At 47.3% G+C, this 15,268-nt stretch overlaps 1 pseudogene; it reads right to left on the reverse strand.

Moving 5' to 3' along the window:
- Positions 1–12,872: 12,872 nt before the first annotated feature.
- Positions 12,873–12,989, reverse strand: LOC136656741 (5S ribosomal RNA; annotated as a pseudogene).
- Between the last annotated feature and the right edge of the window lie 2,279 nt (positions 12,990–15,268).

Below are 15,268 nucleotides of genomic sequence, written 5' to 3' on the forward strand. Positions count from 1 at the left end.
TAAGAATAAAGAACCAGTTTTGAAGTTTGCCTCTGTGTTCTAAGCCAGTGCTTCTCAAAGTGTGGTCCATTCAAACACACGCTCACACATGGTGTCAAGAAAATGTGTACAGACTTTATACTGTCAAATTTATTATTCTGGTAAAGTGTTTCTGTTCCATGCCACAGCCCCCAGTTTTTCCAGCTGATCTTTTCAAAAACTCTTGCCAGGCAGCCACTTTTGTTGCCTGTTGCCCTTGAAAGCTCTGTGCCCCAATTTTCGCAGGGGAAGTGGCTGCCAAGTGTAAATTTTTGTGGCATTCAGCTGAACAAACGGGACTGCAGGACAAAGCCTCCGCCACTACCATACCTGGACAGATAATCCTGGGGCAACAGATCCAGCCCTCGGGGTGGGTCTCTGCGGCCCCTGAATTAGACAAATACTTGAAATGTTCCCCATTGGTATCTACATGCCGCTGACATCGATGAAGGGATCTGCGGACACCCACCAATCTGCGTGCTGAGATGGTTCCACACACCTATTGCGCCCCACAGATGTTCGAGTGTTATGAAAGAATTATCATAGCCATGGATGAAAACAAAGTCCTTGAGGCATCATATTTGTTTATTTTTGGATGTATAATTTATGGCTTGCATGTGTCCCCTTTTTGTGTGTGGTGATGGAAGAAAAGTACTTTGTGTCTTAAGTATGTACCAGGCTGAAGAGGTGGAAAAGAGGCCTGAAGCCCACGTTCTTCTGCAGTTTTTTAAAAACAGGGCTGATGTTTTGTGACACTTTCTTGTATTTCCATTACAGCCTCTTTTTTTTTGGCGCAAGAGATTTATTATTCACCAAATGTCACCAGATTTATAATTGTTATTAAATATTTATATACTGTTTAACACAAATTCACAAAGGTTTACAGTGAAAATCAGATAAATGGCTCCCTGTCCCAAAAGGGCTATATTTTGAGCATCTTTTTGGTACCGGGATTCCTTTAATGAATTTTTGTATAATCTGTTCAGATTTTAAAAAACAATGTGCTTACCGCATGTCAGAAATGAATCCCATTCAGTGGGGCTCACTCCCATGGAAGAATGTTTAAGATTGCAGCCTTATTTTCTATCACCTTTAGCCATTTCTGCCCAACGTTGCATATACGTAACGGGGATCAAATGTTTACACCTGTGGGCTGGGCAGAAATGGGTTAAAATAATGACATTAACATGAATTGCCTAGTTTGGTCATGCCATTGGATCTTCCAATTCCACACACCCCCTCCTGCCCCCAGATACTGATATTTTCATATGATCTGTGCTAGCAAAAACTGAGCATAATGTAAGGGGGAAATCTTTTAATGAACTTCCTGTCTGAGGCTGCGAAAAGTAGGGCGTTTTCCCTCTTAAGTCACTCTGTGTGATGATCAGTTCAGCAGGCTGATACAATGTCAATTTTGATCCTGAGTTTTTTGCCACCATTACAGATGCTGTACGTGTACATGTGAAAAGCTGAAAGTGGAGACTCGGGGGGGGGGGGGGAGAGAATGTGATGTTGACATTCAAATTAATTCCATTTATGCTTCTGAATTAATTTGAATGAATGTTCTGAGCAAAATAAGTGCACAGTCTTTGCAAACTGCATGTGCTTAATTTAATCTGCTGTCAGTGTGTCAGCTCATTGCAAACGTTGTCAGAGGAAGGCTTGCTAAGTTAAAAAGAGAACTTTTAAAGACAGTTTTATTTACAATGCTCATAAGATTTTTGCAGATCTTATAAATAAGGTTTCCTATACTTCAGCCAGAGTGTGGAAATTACCTTTCCAAAAGGACAATCTGAGCAACAAACCATCTCATTTCAGAACATAAGAAGAACCCTGCTGGATCAGGCCAAAGGCCCATCCAGTCCAGCTTCCTGTATCTCACAGCGGCCCACCAAATGCCCCAGGGAGCACACCAGATAACAAGAGACCTGCAAGGCCTCCTGGGAATTGTAGTTAAGAACATAAGAACAGCCCCACTGGATCAGGCCAAAGGCCCATCCAGTCCAGCTTCCTGTATCTCACAGAGGCCCACCAAATGCCCCAGGGAGCACACCAGATAACAAGAGACCTGCAAGGCTTCCTGGGAATTGTAGTTAAGAACATAAGAACAGCCCCACTGGATCAGGCCAAAGGCCCATCCAGTCCAGCTTCCTGTATCTCACAGAGGCCCACCAGATGTCTCAGGGAGCCCAAAAAAAAAACAAGATACTGGCATCCTGGCCCTTTCTTGCATTTGGTATTCTGAGGCATCCTACATCTAAAACCAGGAGGTTGCATCTATCCATCATGGCTTGTAAACTGTGATAGACCTTTCTTCCATAAATCTGTCCAGACCCCTTTTAAACTTATGTAGGCTAGGTGCCATCACCACAACCTGTGGCAAGGGGTTCCACAGACTCATTACATGCTGGGTAAAGAAATATTTTTTGTCTATTCTAATTGTCCTGACACTCAATTTCCTGACAGTGGGTGTTGCGTGAGAGGAAAAATAAAATCCCTCTATATCCACTCCATCCATTTTGTGCATAATTTTGTATGTCTCAAAGTTACCTACAGCCATTGTCAGTGGTTGGCAACCTTCAGTCTCGAAAGACTATGGTATAAGCCTACAGCACCTGGTATTCCCAGGCGATCTCCCATCCAAGTACTAACCAGGCCTGACTCTGCTTAGCTTCCAAGATCAGACAAGATCAAGCATGTGCAAGGTAACAATAGTGGCCAGTACAATAGTAAAAGGGAAAATCTTAGATCTCTAAGGCTGTAATCCTAACCACACTTTCCTGAAAGTAAGCCCCATTGAACAAAATAGGACTTACTTCTGAGTAGACCTGGTTAGGATTGTGCCCTGAGAATGTGTGTCCTGGCAGAGAAATCTTAAAGGGTTCCAGATTTTGTCTTCTAAGTGACACAAACATAAATCCAAAACTTGGACATAGACATTGTTTGGACTGCAGCCACATGTTCATAAAGTTCATCCAGAGAGTTTCCACTCGGCCCCCCCACCTCCATTTCAGGATAAATTGGTGGGAACATTGTCAAGGTGTTCCACATGGGATGTTGAAGCTCTAGTACTGTAAAGATTGGCCCTTTGTAGATGTCTGATCCTTTGGTACTCCTGTTTGCACAATAGATTTTTAAAATTGGATTTAAATTGTTTTTAATTGTTTCATTGTATTTTGGGTTTGGTGCTGAAACACTTGGGGGGGGGTCACCTATGTAATGGAAAAGCAGTTGTTGCTATATATTGAATGTGTTAGTAATGGTTGGCAACCTTCAGTCTCGAAAGACTCTGGTATAAGCCTACAGCACCTGGTATTCCCAAGGGGTCTCCCATCCAAGTACTAACCAGGCCTGACCCTGCTTAGCTTCCGAGATCAGACAAGATCAGGGTTGGTAATAATGCATGCCTATTACCCACCGGGGCTGCTAGAGTTCCTGCCTTCGTGTTCAGAAAGTGAATGCAATATTTAAAATAATAATAATAATAATAATAATTAATAATGTTGATGGTAGATTGGTATAACTTACCGGCCCACCCCACTCATGACACCATGATGATAATGTGTAGGGTTGGGGCCCCTGCAGTCAACAGAAGTCTGCAGAGGCTGGAGACGACAGTAGGGGTGGGGGGAAGGCTTGAGAATGTATCCTTCCGGAGTAGAACCACTGAGAGGCTACAGTTGAAGGCTAGACCCAAGGCGTGAGCCTGAAAAATATCTGCAGACAGCATATGCTGTTCTAGCTTAGGGTGACTACGGCAGACATTTAGGCTGCCAGGCTTGGTAGGCCAACCAACCTGGGGGTGGTTGGCTTGGGGGTGGGGGCCTCAGTAAACAGCCAAGAAGGAGCTGGAGCCTGAACAGGGCTGGGATTATAGAGGGTCTGAGTGCTGGAGTCACAGAGCTGTCAAGAACCAGGTTGGGCCCACAATGAGGTCATGAGAAATGGGGTTGTTCTGGAGACCTATTGCTTGCATCCAGTGGTGCTGGTGGCCTTCTAGGATAAGGCATGAAAGGCCTTCTAGGACAAGGGTGGCCCTCAAGGGGATTCTTGTGGGCCTTTCATGCCTCAAGAATCCCCGTGATGGGCTGCTGGATCTTTCTGGATTTGACCGTAACAGTTCAGCACAGTAACAGACCCCAAAACACAAGCAAGAGTCGCATCCCAAGGGGGGGTGGGTGGAACCATTGGCTATTGACCATACTTCTAAAAACTGAGATCTGAATCAAGGGCCTCACCTATGGAGTGCCATCACCTATGGAGGTGGGAGGTGGCAAGGAACAGATTTTATAGGCTTTGCCCTTATTAAGAGGGGATTGCTGCTGATTTTCTGTTTAATTGCTGATATTTTAAGGATGTTTTAATGTTTATATTGTACGTTATAATTTTAAATGCTGTTTTTGTGACTCTATAAGCTGCTTTGAGTGCCCTTTGGGGATAAAAAATGAGTAAATAATGGAAACTAAGGTGAGGGCTGACCTGAACAGAAATGTTTTTGGTCCCACCAGAAGCCGACACACGAGACTCAGCTGGACAAAGAGGACACCCTGGCCACTGCCCTGGAAATCCAGGAGCAGTGACGAAGACAAAGGGGGGGACACAGAATTGGACCAGAGGTGAAAGCTAGCTGATGAGGGGAATGGGGGGGGGCACTGAAGATAAGGATTTCAGTTGTGGAGATAGATAAAATGACCCCCAACGAGGATCTTGAGTAGGATCAAAGACAGGAGGGGAAAGGACCGGAGTCAAGTTTTGAGGGGCTGGCTTGGTGTACATGTGAGACGTGGGTCAAAGTTATGCTGATGTTTTGTGTGGGCAGGAACTGGGCATGAAGCCACTGAAAAAGTGCCTCCTTTAGTGGGACATGAGCTGGTGGATACCCAAATGGGGCAGAGCAGAATCTTTAATGAATTGGTCCCACTCTTTTTTTCCTTCAAGCAGGTCCCCATGTCTACTTCCGCACGAGATGAGAACCTGCAGTCATCCAGACAGCTACCGAATTCTGTGGTCCTGCAAGGAGACAAGGACCTCCAGGCTACCCATGCAGAATTTAACAAGCTATCGTTGGCCACGGAATGCAGCCTTGCGGCGGCCCTGACCCAACTGATCAGCCTGGCTGGCCTCTGTGTGGCCATTTCCTTCATCAAGTGGATTCTGCTGATTCCCTCCAAGTCGCCCAAAGTGTCCGAAATAAAAGCGTCAGCCTCCTATCTGTTTGGCGTGCCCTACAAGGTGGAAGTGATTAATCTGGAGAACATCACCACCGAAGAATGTAAGAGGACCCTCACTTGCCGGGAATGAATGGGAGGGTACTGTGTGTTGGGACAATCAAGTGGTTTTTTTTCTTTGAGGGGTGGGGATACTTATGGAGGACTGGCAAGCTTCTCTATGCCTGACTTTGATTTGTGGAATGAGAGAGTATCCCACAGGGCTGCCAGAATTGTGTGAGAGATTTCGTTGTGCACACACGGTGTCACCAGGACATTCTAGGGAGCAGCAGTGGTTCCCCATCACTGCATAAAAGCACTGAACAACATGAGCTGATGACCGGGAGTAAGAAGGGCCAGTACCAACAGCGGCAACTGTAGAAATGGCTCTCACTACTGATGGACCACTATCAGAAACAGAATATTGGGTTAGGTGGACCTCTGACTGGATCCAGCCCAGCTCTTAAGCTCTTTGAGTAGGCAGACCATAAAGGGATTTACTTCTGAGTAGACATGAATAGGACTGGGCTGTTATTCTACATGAGCAGAGGTGGGAGAAAATGGTGGTAACAAAATAAAAACACTAACCCTGCTTTTTGCACTTCTCATTTTTGTAGACACAAAAAAAGGTGAAATCTGCATACAAAATTATTTGGTTTTTATTTAATGGGTAATAACTGCGGCTTCCTCTGCTGACGTTGTACCGCCTATATCACCTACCTAGTATGCTTTTAAGGCTGCAAACCTATGCACACTTTCCTGAGAGTAAGCCCCATTGAACAAAATAGGACTTACTTCTGAGTATACCTGGTTAGGATTGTGCCCTAAAGCAAATATAATTAAAAAATTTTGAATAAAAGCACATAGCACCACTTTCTGTGCTTCTAGCTTTTGGAAATCACCAAAATTCATGAAAAAAATAAAACTTTTCTCCCACCTCTCCATATGAGGTTGGTTACATTTATTTATATTTGTTCTTATGTATTTATTATTATTATTATTATTATTATTATTATTATTATTATTATTATTATTATTATTATTATTATTATTATTATTATTATTATTATTATTATTTCTACGCCTTTCTCCCTGGAGGGACTCAAGGCAGCTTACAACAAGGTTAAAACAAATTAAAAACATAATTTAAAAACAGATAAAAGCATATTAACAACATATCATAAAAACAGTCAGATAAAAAGTAGTCAGGTAAAAAGAGCATAGAGCAGCAAATCATAAAAAGAATCAGGCCTGCAATGTATGTATGTATGTAATGAATTAAAGCAAAAATATGTTGCCAGTGGAGGTAGAGTCTCTCTGGCAGGCAGAAGATCCCAGGATCAATCCTCTTACTGGGCATAATGACATTGAGCTGTGCTAATTAATCACCCACAGACTCCATGATGCTGTTAAACAGAAGAAGCCAGTTGATGAAACAGCAGGCACAGATTCAAGTTCAGTGCAGCTGCTGAGGTTTTCTTCAAGAAGCCCTCCTTACTGGTCAAATATCTGGGTGGGGTTGGAGTTAGAGGCAGTTTATGGGCAGTTGACTCTCATAGCACCAGGACCTTGGTCTCTGTGGAGGCATTTCCTCACGTTATGAGATCTTGTCCATGGTTTGACTGGTTCCAGGCCACGAGCTGCAGCTTCTGCTGTGCTGTTCCAGCTCTCTCCAGCAAGAGAGCTCTGTTGAGAAAACTCAGCAGGCTGACCCTGCTCTCTTTTTGAGAGCCAAACCAGAAGACCTCAGAGGAAAAGAGTCCCAGGTGCTGGTCTTGACCTCTGCCTGAGAACTGAGAGAGCTGTTGCCAGTCCTGCACCACTGGCCTGGCAGTCAACTGCACCACTGGCCTGGCAGACTAACAGCACAAGCCAGCGTTGTGGGTGCGCTGCTACACCAGTTATTTACATTGGTTCAATAGGTCTTCTCTTCTCCCAAGGAAATTTGGGCCCTTCAGTCCCAAGGGTGCTAGCGATCTCACAGTTCCCTAAGGTCCTTGCAGGGAAGCTATGAAAGTGAAATGGGTTTAAAAGTGACGGATATTTAGTGAGTTTGCCATGTGCACTTGACCGAATTCAATCTCACACGCATTTTCTCTTCCTGGCAGGGATCATTAATTCCCCAGGTGTGGCTGGAGACACGGTGTTGATACTGATGACTTCTGCTTGCGTCATGAGCTTGATCTTTGGCTTTGTGGCTTTTCTCCTGGATTTCATGGAGCTGCCCTGTCTGGGCAACTGCCGAGTAACTCTGGCCACTGCCCTACACATTTTGGCAGGTAATGCTCAAGTGGGACACGGAGCCCGTTCTTGTGGCCCATACATGGAAAAGGGAGGGTTTCCATCTTTCAGAATGTTAATAAGGGCCTTGCAGGCTCAAATGAAGGGTGCCTTTCATCCCACCGCTTCCCAGTCACTTCCATAAGAATGATTTGTTGTGTAGAGGAGTGTGGTTCCTTGTCTGGCAGGAATCTACTTCTGGTTTCATCAGAGGAGCCTGTTGTAAGAGAGGGAGAGTAACTTCTCCCTGTTGACTTTCTCCACTCTACACATTTTTATCAGCCTCTGTGATGTCCCTATTTAGGCTCTAAGCCTGTGAACACTGACATAGCAATCCATCCAGCCAGTGGCATAGCAAGAGAGGGTGCAAAGCACTAAGTTTTGCAGGCCTCCCCCGTCCCCTTCGGAGCCATTCTGGGCAGGGGGAGCAACACAGAGGCTTTGGATGGAGTAGCCCTGCATGCTTACCCTGGTTGTTGGCACTGTGGCACCAGCAACTTATATGGGACAACTGAGCAAAAGATGATTGCAATCAAAGCTGTGATATCAGTGGGGGGGGGGGGGAACAGGAAAAGGAGGGTACAGTTTGGTGGGGTTTTGCCAAATTTCCAGTCCAAGCTTCACCTAGAGAACCTATGCCCATTTTAAGCTCATTAGCTTTCCTTTGTTCCCCAACAATGACCCTAGTTCTGCACTGCCGCACCCCACCGCTAGGGTAGCTTACCTGTTCAACCTGCAGAGATCCTCCTCCCTCCTCTCTCTTGCCAGCAGCTTCTCCAGCCACCATAGCAACACCTTGGTCCTCAGCAGGACTTGGGCATGGCAGCCACACACCAGTCCATGCAATCTCTGTTCTAGCAGTCCCTGTTTCAGCAATCCTCAGAAGCTCATTCACATCTCTCTCCATGACTCAGTCAGTAGGTCCAGTAGTCCCTCAGAAAACAAATGTTTGTTCCCATTCCTCAGAGCTGCATTGTGGCTGCGCCGGTATTGGAAAGTTGGATAGGACAGGGCCCTCTGTTTCCTCAAGGGATCTTGCTCATTTCCATTACAGGTGGGGAATATAGGGAGAATGTAAGCAGGTGCAGTGATGTTCTCACGCGCTTTGTTGCAGTTGGAGAGAAGAAGTTTCTCTGTATTTGTTTCTGGCTTGTTTTTGAGCCTTATTCAAAGTGCTGGGTAACACCCTAAACGGTTTGAGGTCTTGAATAGACCACCTTCTGGTACACCTGCCCATTAAGTCATTAGCAGAGGGCTGCTACTGTTGGAGGTGCAGTTGGGATCTGGGACAGAACCTTTTCAGCACCAGCCTTGGGACTTCCCTTCCCCTTGCAAAGTCCACTCCATCCCCAAATTACAGGCATTCCAAAGCCTTGTCGAAACGGTTCAGTCTCATCAGGCCTTAGAGATGGAGTTGCTTTAGAAGTCAGTTGGATTTCCCAGTTCAATCTGCCTCCAGATTCTGGGCACAGACATGGGTTTCCAAAGTGCCATTTTGCCCACACACCACGTTCCTTCTGGTTCGATGGGGCAACAGGAGAGTTTTCATATAACAAGCTTCGATAATGGCCTTTCCTTCCGCTCCCTACAGGTTTGTTTCTGGTGACTCTGATTTCGATATGTTGGTGGTGGTTCCTGACGATCAACATGTGGCTCCACAAGGTGGACGTGAGGAAGTTCCAGCTGAGCATCATCCTTGGAGAAAGCTTTTATCTCTCCCTCGGGGCCCTGGCTTTCGCTATCATCGCAGTCATACTAAGTTGCCAGGCAATGACAATGAGCGAAGACGAACCAGATCGAGAGGAGGCAATCCCAGAAATGCAGACAGTCCAGAGCGAAACCTGAATCCCACTGTCGTGCATGAGCATCTTGTGGCAGACACTGTGCAAACCACCATGCTCTCCACGAAGGGCCACGTCAAAGTGATCTCAACACAAAATGACAAAAAACCATGGAAAGACTCCTCACCCCAACCCGCAACAGAACTGTGGCACTCCAAGCTGGCTGGCATCTCCCAGATCCAAATTGGTCAGCTGGCAGGAGGGGGTGACACGGGTGGCGCAGTGCAGGAAAAGACCCTGAAGGAAGGAGGTGAGGCTGTGGCTCAGAAAATGCATTTATGTGACTTAGGCCGACAGGCAGCTCCTTCGCTACCACCCTGGAGTCACTAGTACCTTTCAGAAGCAGGCAGGCTCTGTTTCTCTCCCTGTTGCAATACCTCTTTGCTAGGCTATGCTGCTTGTTGCAAAACTAAGTGGGAGTCGGGGAAACTGAGGCACTATTGAGCAGCTGTGGAGCAAGTAACATGAATTTGGTTCTCTCCATCCTCTGGGCCGAAGTCCGGGAGGTGAACCACATAAGCACCTCTGGAGAGGCCTTCATGCCCACTTGCCCCCAGGCAGTGGCGTAGCTAGAGGGGGTGCAAAGCACTAAGTTTTGCAGGTGCCTGAATGCACTGTGCAAGCGCCCCCCTCCCCTTCAGAGCCATTCCAGGTGGTGGTGAGCAAAACGGAGGAATTCAACTCTTTGCTGAGTCTTCTCCGGCATGCACCTCCATTTTGCTCCCACCACCTGGAATGGCTCTGAAGGGGAGGGGGCCGCTTCCACGGTGCATTCAGGCACCTGCAAAACTTAGTGCTTTGCACCCCCTCTAGCCACGCCACTGCCTGGGGGCAAGTGGGCATGAATGCCTCTCCGGAGGTGCTTATGTATCCCTGGCATGAATTATGTGCAAGCAACAGCAATGAATGGTTGCTTTATGGCAGGGTCCGGTAGATACTTCCTCGGCACGGACATCCTCAAGGAGAAAGAGACTCAGTGTGTGTGTGGCACAACAGAATGGTGAATTTGTGACTGCTGCCCATTTTAGTTGCAAGGGGGATGTTTTTGCTGAGCCGTGCCCTTAATTTTGCCATGCCCAGGTGCCCCTTCAGTGGTCGCCCAGCTGGTGGAAACTGCATTTCAGGGAGCAAATCCCAAGGGGGAGAGACTGTCTAATGGCTGAACCATGTGGATGAGGCTGGTCACAGGACTTTTCCCATGGGAAATAACCACACAATCACCGTAACTCGGGCATGCTTTGTAATCGGCTCTCTGGGCATCTTACCGTTCAGTGGTTATTTCCTTAAATGATATTTGATCTCTGTGTTCTGCTTCTAGTTTTGCATCTCAGAATAACCGGCCTGCCGCTGTCCTGCACTGCAGATTAAAACAGCGGGTGCGATTTAATTCAGAGAGATGTGCAGAGGCATCAGCATCTTCTTCCCTCTTTATAAAAACAGAAACCCCCCACATAACCCTTTGTGTTAACCATTAAAAGTCCACTTAATTCTGCCGTTTTGTTTCACTGTTTTTCCCACTCACGCCACAACCAGAGAAAGGGCTGGAATGTTGAGCGGGGGCTGACGCACACCGAAGGTCTGCAGCCCTCCTTGCACTGCCCGTGAACCTGTGTCTGTTCTGTGCAAGCGAGCAGGTCAACATCAAGGTCCCGCCCACACCTTTGCCTTATGCACCCCACAGCATCATGAAGTGGGTCTCAGGAGCAGGAGATGCCTGGGATACATAAGAGCCCCTTGCATGAGAGGTGGGCCTGGAGCTCGGTGGTAGAGCACCCGTTCAATCCCTGGCAGCATCTCCAGGTACAGCCAAAAAGAATCCCTGCCTGAGACCAAACCACTGCTCGTTGATGTCAATCATGCTAGCCGAGATGGGCTCTCCAGAAGGCAGTGTCACCTGTCCGTTCTGACAAGTCAGGGATGGGCCACGATTTAGGTGTGCTCTGAGCTAAGGCATGAAGCCGCACTTCTAAAACAGGCTGCCGCTGGCCTGAAAAGGGCAATCCAATGCTTGCCCAGGGGATGGCAGTCGTGGATCTTGTATTCCTGGGTCACATTGCCATAGCAACCATGTACAAGCTGGAGGGCAAAAGCGGGGTTGCGCAAAGACCCATGACTCCTTCTAAAACAGATGGTTTACTTGCCCCGAGTTACGCCACTTTCCAGTTTCTGTGCGTGTTCTTCCCTCAATGGCTGTCCTACCCTCTCTCCCCACCACCCCGAACCTCTCCAGGCAATGGATTGAATGTCTGAGTGTTCCAATGACTCTTTCCCCATTCAAAGTTATTCATTCACTTTCATTTTGGCTTTTCTTTCTTTTCTTTTTTTTTTTTTGGTCGACCAAACAATTCACATGAATGCCCCCATTGTGTGCAATGAGATGGAGGCATAACCCTAAACAATGAAGCAATGAAAAAGAGTAAAGTGGAAAGACGAGATATTTAACCTACAGATCCAGCCAAGGATAATAGCCCTCTGGAAGAATTAAGCAAAGAACTTGCATGCTTAGTAATAGGACCCCAGGATTATACGTATCCGATTCACAAACTTCCATATGTCTTGTGCATCCCACCCCCTCCCATATCACTGCTCAAGTGTCTCTACCTCATCACCACCAAACAGGGACTTGTGGTGGGTGGGTAGGCAGGTGAAGCAGAGTCTCCCCGCTGGAGTCCTTCAAAAACCGCCGCCGCCATGTGAGGCATGCAAGCACTCACAACCCATGCGCAGAGCACATGTGAGTGCTTGTGGGTTGTGAGTGCTTGCGTGCCTCACATGGCTGTGAAGGACTCCTGTGGGGAGGTTCTGCCTCACCTGCCTCCCCACTCACTGCACGTCCCTGCCACCAAATGTTAAAAATGTTTTACCGCTGGTAGGATAATCCAGCGTTAGTATCTTTGCATTGGCAGAAGTCAACAGTCAGCCAACATGACTTTTTAAAAAACATTTTTGCTTAAAGAAATAAAATCGCAAACTGTGTTTCATTTACAAGCCTTGTTTCATGCACAAAATTACGCAGGCCTCCAAAACTGAGGGTCAGAAAAGTTTTTCCCAAACTTTATGGTGGTTTGATATGAATTTGGGGTGCCGATTCCAAAAATGGCATCCGTTTTGCCCTATACCACCTCTAGTTTTGGAGATACGGTATAGCCTCATTAGTGAATGGTTCAAGCAGCTTCCTCATGAGGAAGCCATGGTGTAGGCTTCCTCATGAGGAAGCTGCTTGAACCATTCACTAAAGAGGCTATGCCGTGTCTCCAAAACTAGAAGTGATAGGGCAAAACGGATGCCATTTTTGGAGTCGGCACCCCAAATATACCCAGGAATTGGTGTAGCGTTTAAGGAAGCAAAATGTGTGTTGGCCCGTGTTATTTAAAATATGTGTATAAGGCTATGTGTATAAGGGATATATGAAACATAAATGAATTTTGTGTTTAGACTTTGGCCCCATCCCCAAGATCTCTCATATATGCAAGTATTCCAAAATATGGATGGTTGGCAACCTTCAGTCTCGAAAGACTATGGTATAAGCCTACAGCACCCGGTATTCCCAGGCAGTCTCCCATCCAAGTACTAACCAGGCCTGACCCTGCTTAGCTTCCAAGATCAGACAAGATTGGGCATGTGCAGGGTAACAGTTGCTGCCTCCAAAATATGGAAAAATCCAATATTCAAAATGCTTCTGGTCCCAAGCAAGTCAGTTAAGGGATACCCAACCCGTATTAGAAAAATGCTGATAAAATTGATTTCTAAGGTATCTGTTTCCAAACATAACCCCCCCCCCCCCGCTAGCAATCAGTGACACGCAAAGACCTGTTGTTGAGGTCTAGTCCCTTGGTACACATCATTCACATGAATGGGAATTACGATGTCCAAACATTAAACTTTTGACAGCAACTGTTACCCTGCACATGCCTGATCTTGTCTGATCTCGGAAGCTAAGCAAGATCAGGCCTGGTTAGTACTTGGATGGGAGACCGCCTGGGAATACCGGGTGCTGTAGGCTTATACCATGATCTCGGAAGCTAAGCAGGGTCAGGCCTGGTTAGTACTTGGATGGGAGACCGCCTGGGAATACCGGGTGCTGTAGGCTTATACCATGATCTCGGAAGCTAAGCAGGGTCAGGCCTGGTTAGTACTTGGATGGGAGACCGCCTGGAAATACCGGGTGCTATAGGCTTATACCATGATCTCGGAAGCTAAGCAGGGTCAGGCCTGGTTAGTACTTGGATGGGAGACCGCCTGGGAATACCGGGTGCTGTAGGCTTCTACCATGATCTCGGAAGCTAAGCAAGATCAGGCCTGGTTAGTACTTGGATGGGAGACCGCCTGGGAATACAGGGTGCTGTAGGCTTATACCATAGTCTTTCGAGACTGAAGGAGGCCAACCAAACTTTTGGGGACAGAATTAAATCCTGGGATTAGAATATAACAAATGGTATGACCAGAACGCAAACCCAAAGCTGGACAAAGACCTGCTGGAGCTGGAGCAGATGTGCCAAAGATGCTTCCCCTTACCTGTTGATGTGCTGGCCTCTGTCCCTCCTGCTTCCTGGGTGGCAGCACTCTCTTCTCCTCCACACTTCCTGTTCCCCTCCAGCCCTCTTTTTCCAATCTAGGGAGGAGGAGGAAGATGTTTCCCCGGAATGGCTCTGATGGTGAGTGGGAGGGGCTACTTACACACTGTGGAACATGAAATACTTACCGTGCGCCCCCCCCCCAGCAACACTACTGGTTGGCCTCATGCAGGGCCATAGCTGGGGGGGCAGCAGTTTGGCCCCCCCCCAGCATTTTTTCCAAACCTGTCCTCTATCTAATCTGGCATCAATTGGGAGTGATTTGAAGCCCCTTCTGCCACATTTTTTGTGCACAGGAAGGTGCTTCTGGCAGGGGTTGGGGAGGAGAGAGAGAGTGTGTAGAACAGGGTCCTGGGGGGGCTCTGGTTATGACCTCTGGTCACTCTGTCTCCATCCAGAGAGGGGCTGGTCAAGAGCAGCTACAAGGAGGTTGGGAGAGATTTCTCCTTGTACTTGCTGGGGGAAGGGAGGGGGCTGTTTCTTCTACTGTGGAACATGCTAATTACTATCATGTTACTGCGGGGGGGGGGAGAGATATTTCTGTTTGGAGAAATCCTGGGGGCAGGTTCTTGCCTTTCAGATATACTTTTAAAATTAATGGCTGCTGCTTGGGGGCTGGGGAGACCCTTTTTCTGGTGGGAGAAAACATGGAAAGCATTTGAGCTAAAGAGAACCAAGAACTTGAGTGTGGGAAAGGTTCTAAGCAGGGGTGGATCCTGGGGAGGCCATGGGTGCAAACCTCCTCCCCCCCAACTGTCCTGCCAGCAGGGAAGGGTGCCTGCCACGATGGAGAGCAAAATCAGGTGTTGGGGAACACCCACTGGGCGGGTGTCAAGGAGATTGGCTGGAATGGGAGACCAGGTTTACTTACCCAGCAAACAGCCACATAGGTTTTCAGCTCAATCAGGAGCCCAGGTCTACCCAAACAGGTAGACTTGGGCTCCAAGTCCAGGTGGGAGCCCAGGTCTACCCACCCAGCAAATAGCCACAGAGGCTTGAGGGGGGACATGACTGAGACATATAAAATTATGCAAGGGATGGCTAGAGAGATGTTCTTTTCCCTTTTACATAACACCAGAACCAGGGGACAGCCACTAAAATTGAGTGTTGGGAGAGTTAGGACGGAAGAAAGAAAATATTTCTTTACCCAGCGTGTAATTAGTCTGTGGAACTCCTTGCCACAGGAAGTAGTGATGGCAACTTGCTTAGATACCTTTAAGAGGGGATTGGACACATTTCTGGAGGAAAGTCCATCACAGGTTACAAGTCATGATCGGTCTGTGCAAGCTCCTGATTTTAGAATTAGGCTACCTCAATGCCAGATGCAGGAGAGGACACCAGGATGCAG

Source organism: Tiliqua scincoides, chromosome 6 (assembly GCF_035046505.1).
Source record: "Tiliqua scincoides isolate rTilSci1 chromosome 6, rTilSci1.hap2, whole genome shotgun sequence".
NCBI lineage: Eukaryota > Metazoa > Chordata > Lepidosauria > Squamata > Scincidae > Tiliqua > Tiliqua scincoides.